We start from the raw sequence: 8,263 nt of genomic DNA on the forward strand, positions 1-8,263 counted from the left end.
AAATACATTCAATCTGAGACAGTCAACTTCAATGGAAAAAATAAGTTATTATTATCCCTACATATTAAAATGCAACATAGTAATTTTTCAGTGTTCTACATGAAAATCTGAGGCCAGTGAAGACACCTTCTTCTCATAAGACATTCACAAACATAATTTCATAGCAATGGAAAATAAATAACTTTCCTATTTCTGGATTTATGACCGTCAGAAATTGGGTTTTGATATGGAGTAGACATTTCATACACTTTTTCCAACACCCTTAACAAGCACAGATTTTGCTTGTATGTTGACCTATATCTTTTGGGTCAGACAGAAGTTGGAAGTTGCCTATTTTTTAAGGACAACTGAAATTAGAGCTTCTAGTTTTTAAACTAGTTCCATACAATAGAAAATGCCAAATGAAAAATTTCAAATGTTTTAGACATTTAAACAAACTTCCAGCCATTCAGTGAGTGAAATTTAAGGAGTGCAGTATTACTGAATGCCACCTCTGTTTCTAATTAAATTAGGCTATTAGTGTAGCTCCTATATACAGACAATTGCTCTTTATAATATTCTTAAAACACATTTTGTTTCTTTTTACATGTCATAGTAACACACATGTTTTCATAATTTCCACTATGGGATCGTTAGGGGAAAATTAAGATGAATTATAGAAGTTTGCTTGAATGAGTATAAAATCCGAGTAGTTGTATCCATGTTATATACATATTTAGTTTTGTAATGTTTCATATATAATTTAGCATGCAAACTGCTTGCTATCATTGGGAATTTAGTTTGACATTTCATTGAACATCAATTCATGCCATTGTTTCTAATTACATTTCCAGAAGTATTCCTTGTACTATTTTCCACTTTCAAATTTTTTTTCTGAAATTTAATTGACATCTTAATGAATACATTTTATATCCTCTGGAAGTAAACCAATTATAGCACTCTTCTATAAAAGTTTAGTGGAAAAATGATTATAATTTTAAGTTTAAGAGAATAATGGTAATTTTCTCATAAAATAATACTGTTTAGAAGCAGAATTTAGTTGTTTGGCTTCCACTTTAAGAAAGAAAAGTTGTTAAATTGCTAAATTGTTGATGTATTTTGAAAATGCAAACCACTAGAAAGATCACTCCAGGTAATGCTGTAGAGCTGTATTTTTAAAGTGTATAAAATTCCTTTAAATATTGGTCTACATCTTAGGAAATAGAAAGGGTTAAAATAAAGGGTCCAAGGAAATAAAAGCTCATATCTATATCTTTCTTAATTCACTGGTTTAAAAGTACATCCATTTGAAATTAATATGGTTTTGTTCATATTTCATATTTTTATGCATTTACTGGAATATAATGCAAAATAAATAAATTTTACTGATAGCCAAGCTAACTAAAAGTTAGCTAGAATAGGCTTGTTCACATAGATTATTAATGACATATAATTTCTTACCAAAATTGGCAGATGTTTTTCATATCTGAGAAATTAACTCCTGTTTACACACACACACACACACACACACACACACACACACACACACACATCATACCTCATGAAAACTAAACACCTGAAATTTCAACTAGAGTCTCCTAAAATTAAATGAGTAGAAGAAAATGGTGCTTAAAAATTTAGTTTCAAAATAAGACAAGGACACATCTTAGTTGTTGTCTTATGCTTGTTTTACAATGATGATCCTGGAAAATGTGTTAATAAGGTTATTTTTGTCCAAACAATCCTTGCCATTAAACTCCATTCATTTTTTTTTCTATTGCACATTTGGGAACAAATATTTACTGGTTCCAGTGCTAAATTCTTCAGAAAAATAAATAAAAAAATATAATTATTCCAGAATTATTCTAGAGAAAATTATTAACAATTAAGAGAAACAGAGCATACTACATTAGGAACATCTAGCCAGGAGTATTCATGTGCAATTTGAAGGTGATGGAAGGCTTAAAGGACTTCAGGATAAGATGATACTCAAAGAGTGAAGGCTTGATGTCAGAATAGAAGGTTGCTGGGATAGAGAACTGATCCTTGATCAGCCAAGATTTGGCACTTTGGAAGATATTTTCCAGTGTTTGGGGGATAATTTTTATTCTTACCAGTTAGGGAGTGGGGTATAGCGACCATCTAACAATCAGTGGCCAAGAATATTTAGTAGCATATGTCTCATTTCAATTGAAGCCTGCTGGAGGATTATCAGTAACTCAAGACCAGTTTCATCTTTATAGTGAGTTACAGGCTAACTTTAGCTACAATATGAGATACTTTAGAAAAAACACAAAAAATTAAAAAAAATTAATAATAATAGGAAAATGTCATACAGAAGAAAGGCATTCTATTGACTTATGCATGATGACCGTTGAGAAAATGAGGACAGGCTAGAGCACAAGATTACTCACTTATATCACAGAAAGGAAGAAAGAGCTTTAAATGTTGGCTTCATAATAAAATAATTATACTTGTAATAGTGTAGCAGTTTCTGGCCAATAGTAGAACAATAAGATTGGCCATATCTTTAATTCTCCAACTTTAAAACTAAAAGCAAGTATTAACAGACACATATACAGTTCAATGAAATGGTCTCTATCTTAAATATAAAAAATAAGTAATATTCCATAACTTATTTTTTCAAGAAAAGCAATGGATATGTGCATTTGTATATTATATGTATGTAAACATTGTGTATCAAAAATAGCGTGTCAACTATCATACCACTTTATAACATTTTCCCCTACTTCCCAATGTATCAACTTAGAAGTGGCTGATAAGATCAATTGAAACCAGGCCTTTATATGGATATGGGAACACATATTAGTTTAGCCTATTAAAACAGAAAAAAACATAACTTCTACAAAGAGGCAAGTATACTGAAAGCAGAATTAGTGTCTGAAATATTGCTGTTTTACTTAGTGCCTTATACAATGTTTGTTAAGTATGGATTGAATAACTGTCACTATAAATGAATGAATGAATGAGTGAATGAATAGAAAACAAACAGAGAGTAAAAGGAGAGGGATGAGGAGGATATTGCAGGACAAAAGGGAATAAATGAGGAAAAAGAGAAAATAGAGGGAGGAAATAGAGCATTAGACCAAATGACTGAACCTTCACTAGTCCCTTACAGGAAACACCTGAACCACAAGACACTGGAGAGGGTAGGATCAAGACTGACCTAAATCTCCTACATCTTCCTTCCCTCCCTCTCCCCCTCTCCCCTCTATCTTTCTCCTCTCAAACTCTTGTATATTAGTTATCTTTTTCCTCAATTTCTTAGTGGACACTGACCTGTAACCCCCACTTCCAGCTTGGGCCTACAATCCACAATGAGCTTTTGATCAGAGAAACCTACAAGGTTTCCCAAAACAATGACAGACTTCTGTCAGAGTAATTGATGACCCACCAAAGGCCAGTGGTAAGACCCTATTGCTGAAGACTCCATAGTAGCTGACAAGTAAAATGGAATGACATGGCTGGAAGCCAGGAGAGAGTCAGTCCCCAGACAGTCAGCATGTCTAGTGCCAGAAGGCGCTACATAGGCGACTGGGGGAAGTGACCAAGATCTGTCCAAGCAACACATTGTTTAACCTAAGTAGCAACAATTAACCGGATGTGATACCCACACAAGTGCAATAGTGGTACACAGCCATGGTGAGGAATCAATTGCTCTTGATTTGGCTAACTGATCCACTCAGTGGTACTAGACCCTTAGCTGGAGCTGGGAAACAAGTCAGAACCATACCCAAACACAAGCCCACTCTACAATATCAAGCTACCATCAATCACGGGGTATAAGAGGGCCTACACCTATCAAACTGTCTATCAAAAAAGTAAGTGTTATCTCAATTTTCTGGGTGCTAACTTACTCTCTGTTGGAGAATCTGCTTCTCTTTTCCAGATAGATGCAGATCCTAAGAAGAGAGCTGCCCCAACATACCTCAGAAGGGGCCCAACTGAAACTAAGGACAACTGGCGAAATAAGCAAGGGTGATGTTTTCCTGTGAACTGGATACCAGCACAAAGGGGAAGGAGATCAACGCAGAGAAAAATCAATTCCTACCAAATCAGAGAGCCAGAGCCTCAGAGGCCCCCAACACCTCAGCACTGAAGCAGACCAAAAATGAACCCAACATGGCTCAGGGAAATCTTGCGGAAGAGGGGGTGGAAAGAATGTCAGAGTTACATGTTGGGTCATGATTTTCAGAGACATTTATCATACTAATAACTGGGGGCTAACTCCACAATGCATGACCCATTTTCAATAACAAGGAGGGTCTAATGGGAGGGGGTAGATCACAGATGAGCCTAAATAATGGTACCAAACTGCCTGTATTTACTGAAAAGAAAACTAATAAATTAAATTAAAAAAAAAGAAAATTCAAAATTATGTTCTATGATAATCAGAACTTTACTTTGTGAAACCACAGCTGAATTCTAGGAGTCTTTAAATACACTTGCTCCATAATTAGTGTTCCATAAGACATGGATTAACTGCACAGGTATGAGCATTCCACTTTTACAGCACTCTACTCTGCAGAGTATATGTGATAAACTTGTTGGAGATGAATTAGTGAAACATCATAATTGGTAACTATTGGTAACCACACATTTTAGCATCATAAATATTAATTGCCTGCATAATTTATGAGTATATAAATATGGCAATAAAAATAATTCTGAATGCTTCCATCTGAACATACATGAAAGCAAAATCCAGAGGCTCCTAAGAGCTCATCATTGAGGTAGAGTTAAAGCACACTCACCACTGCTCAGGGAATTTGGCAGAAAAGGGGGTGTAGAAATTGTGTTACAAGTTAGGATGTCACACTCAGAATCATTGCCCATCCCAAATAATTCTGCTCCCACAACCTCATGGGAAATACCAGAAATCACACTGAGGAGCATCCCCAGCAGAATGGGGGAAGGGACCAACACATGATGTAACCATACTAAGTATGTCTGTTAAAAAAAAAAAAATGTATTTTTTTTTTCTGGGAGAGACAGAGAGAAAACATAATAAATAGAATACCAGCCTGATAAATTAATAGGGAATAACTTCTTTTATCTGATACCAAGCACAATCTATAAGAACTCATTGATGATATGCATGTATATGCAAATATATGTAAATTTACCTAACTATAAACATATGTACACACACTTTGGGGCTTAGAGGATATAACACACCGAAAGAATGTGCTTGCTAAGCATGTGTGAAGCACTGGGGTAAATATTTTACATCACCAAAGTTATTAATAAATTGGCTGCTTTTACTTTGTCTATGTAATTCATGTGTCTTGTTCTACAATAGAAGATTCTAAGGCATCTTTTCGTGTCCTTATATCATGTGAAATCAGAAACTTATTCTACTTTTCTCATTGAAAAGATTTTGATAGCTTCCATAATAAATTAAATATTTTGTAGGGTTTTTTTTTTGTTAATTTCAGACCTATGAACAAAAGCTATGGCTAGGCGAAAGTGGAACCCTTTTATAAGCAACCAGAGTAAGGAGGGAACCATGTTTTGTTTGTTCCCTGAAGAAAAATACAAACAATATGTCCTTTGAATATTTCACATTTAATTATTCTTTTATGTTTTTTTTTTTTTGTTCTGGACAGTTTTTGTACAGTGTAAGTTTCTAGCAGTACAGCATAGCCTCTGAAAGAATCTCTAGAGAGAATGTTTAGCATCATTTAGTCCGTAGCCAGGATTATGTAGCTTCTATTCCTCCTCAATTTTTTAAAATATCTTTTATGAGAGAGAGAGAGAGAGAGAGAGAGAGAGAGAGAGAGAGAGAGAGATTGATTTGGCACACCAAGGCCTCCAGTCGCTGCAATTGAACTCCGGACTTGTGAGCCATCTTGTGTTCATGTGGGACCTTGTACACTTGCATCACCTTGTGTGTCTGACTTACGAGGGATCTGGAGGATCAACATAGGTCCTGAGGCTTTGCAGGCAAGTGCCTTAACTGCTAAGCTGTCTCTCCAGTCCTCCTTCAATCCTTCAATTCTTTAGCTGTTGAGTGGGGATGATGATTCCTCCTCTACTATCTTAAATACTGAATGAACAATATAGTCCAAATTACTTATTGAAAAAAATTAAAGTTGAAGTAAACACAGTATTATTAAATATCAGTATAAACATGTGAGTCTCTTTGTATAATATGTTAGAGAAAATAGCTTATTAATTTGAAAGTGAACTATGAAAAGTTTTAGTTTTTAGAATGCTGAGAAGTTTAGATGATTGTTTCCCCCACACACACTGGAAGACTTTTTTTCCCAATGGTTAAAATTATCTTTTTTAAGGTGAATGTTTAACATTATTAAAGGAAGAATTTTTTAAATGAGTAACTTAAGATGGGTAAATGAATTTGGGTGTGCATATAATTTTTCTTCATAACTCTTATATTTTACTTGGTAGCCATTACTAATAGATTTTGTATTTATCTAATAGACTGTTGCTTTTTTATATTTCCCAAAACTAAACTCTGACCATAAATCGTAACTTGAAATCACATGCTTCCTACAATTACTGATTTTGGTTGAGAGTTTTACATTAGTGTTCTTTTCCATTATGGAATTTGCTACTGGAAGAGATAATACTTTTCTTTGCTATTTTTTGCTTGTTTCCTTGTCACTACACTATCTATGGTAAGTAAATGCATAGAAGTAATTATGCCTTTTCCATATCATAAACATTAACAAATGCTGTTTGATTCACTTACAAATTATACGAGAAGAGCCATGAAATTTTCCTAACCTTTTCTGTAGCTCAATAAATCACAGACAAGAAATGTAAGCACTCCTTCAGTGGAAAATCAGCAGACAGATGTAGCACACATTCCACACATAATAATTCAGAACCTGTTTCAATTTATCAAATCCCTACTTTATCTGTCAAAACAATGTCCGTTCTCAAATAAAGGGCATTGTTTCTGCAGCAAGGAAAAGGTTCTGATGTATTGTTATCTGCAAATGGATGGCGGAATAATGGAACAACAGGCACTGTTTCAAACTAAAAGATCAAAGGCCAGAATGCATTACAAATCTTGTTAAAATAAATGAGGGTAAGAGCATAATTCCAATAAACACTTTTATAGTCTTAAACAATCTCTCACTCTTTTTTAAAGAGATCTTTAAAACGAATGTTAATCGTATGAAAAACACCAAAAGGTTTAGTTGCTTCTCTCAAAGAAGTTCAACACTCCCAGCAATAGACATTTGCAAGAGCTCATGCATGAGAGGGATCAGTATCTTTCTTAGGAACCTAATATCATTGAGTTTTTCCGGAATTGATATTTTTTTCTGATCTGTTGTATTTTTCCCTGTATATGGTCTTCAAAGAGAAAAATCTGCATTCATATTATGTCATAATAGAAAACATTTTAATATGAAAATAATCACATACATATTTGTAACATCAATCATTAGTGAACTGCCTTACTTTAAATAAATTTCATATAATTTTAATTGATTAATTCAGTGTTTGCATGTCCATTGTGAATCTTTTCAAATTTAAGATAAAATATTCTTTCTCTAACAGCATAAGGAAAATTAATATATAACTATCACAATACTGAGACATAAAGATGTGTTTTGTCTGTACAAAATCAGCTAACTTTTATTCTAGCCACTGTCATGTTCAAACATTTGTTTTAAGCTAAAGCATGTCAGATATTCATGATGATTTCTGCAGACTAGTTGATCTGAAACTGAAATATGACAACATAGCCTGATGTATTTGTTTTCTCTGTGTTTGGGGTTGTCTCCTCTTTCTTAATCTAGCTATTTGTTTAATTTCATTATGGTCGTTTGATCATTTGGCCTTTGTTGGTAACTATAGCCCATTCTTAGAGCAATCTATCCATTGTTTCCTGTAAAGAAATTTTGCACTAAGCAATAACATTTGGGAGCTGAGGAGATGACATAGCAGTTAAGGTACTTGGCTGCAGAGACTAATAACCCAGGTTTGATTTTCCACTACCCTCACAAAGACAGATGCACAAAGTGGCACATGTATCTGGAGTTCATTTTCAGTGGTTATAGCCCATAGCCTCTGGCAAACCCATTCTTTCTCTCTCTTTTCCTCTTTCTCCATGTCTCATCTCTCCCTGCATATAAATGAATAAAATGTTTTTAAAAAGAAATAACCTTTAGACTTTATGATATGAAATGAATAAATACATGAAAATGACAGACACATGTGGAACCATATGTATTCCAACAGACCTATATTGGAATAGAGCTTTAAAATGACTGTGGGTGATTGATGT

The sequence above is a fragment of the Jaculus jaculus genome, chromosome 3 (genome assembly GCF_020740685.1).
Source record: "Jaculus jaculus isolate mJacJac1 chromosome 3, mJacJac1.mat.Y.cur, whole genome shotgun sequence".
NCBI classification, from domain to species: domain Eukaryota; kingdom Metazoa; phylum Chordata; class Mammalia; order Rodentia; family Dipodidae; genus Jaculus; species Jaculus jaculus.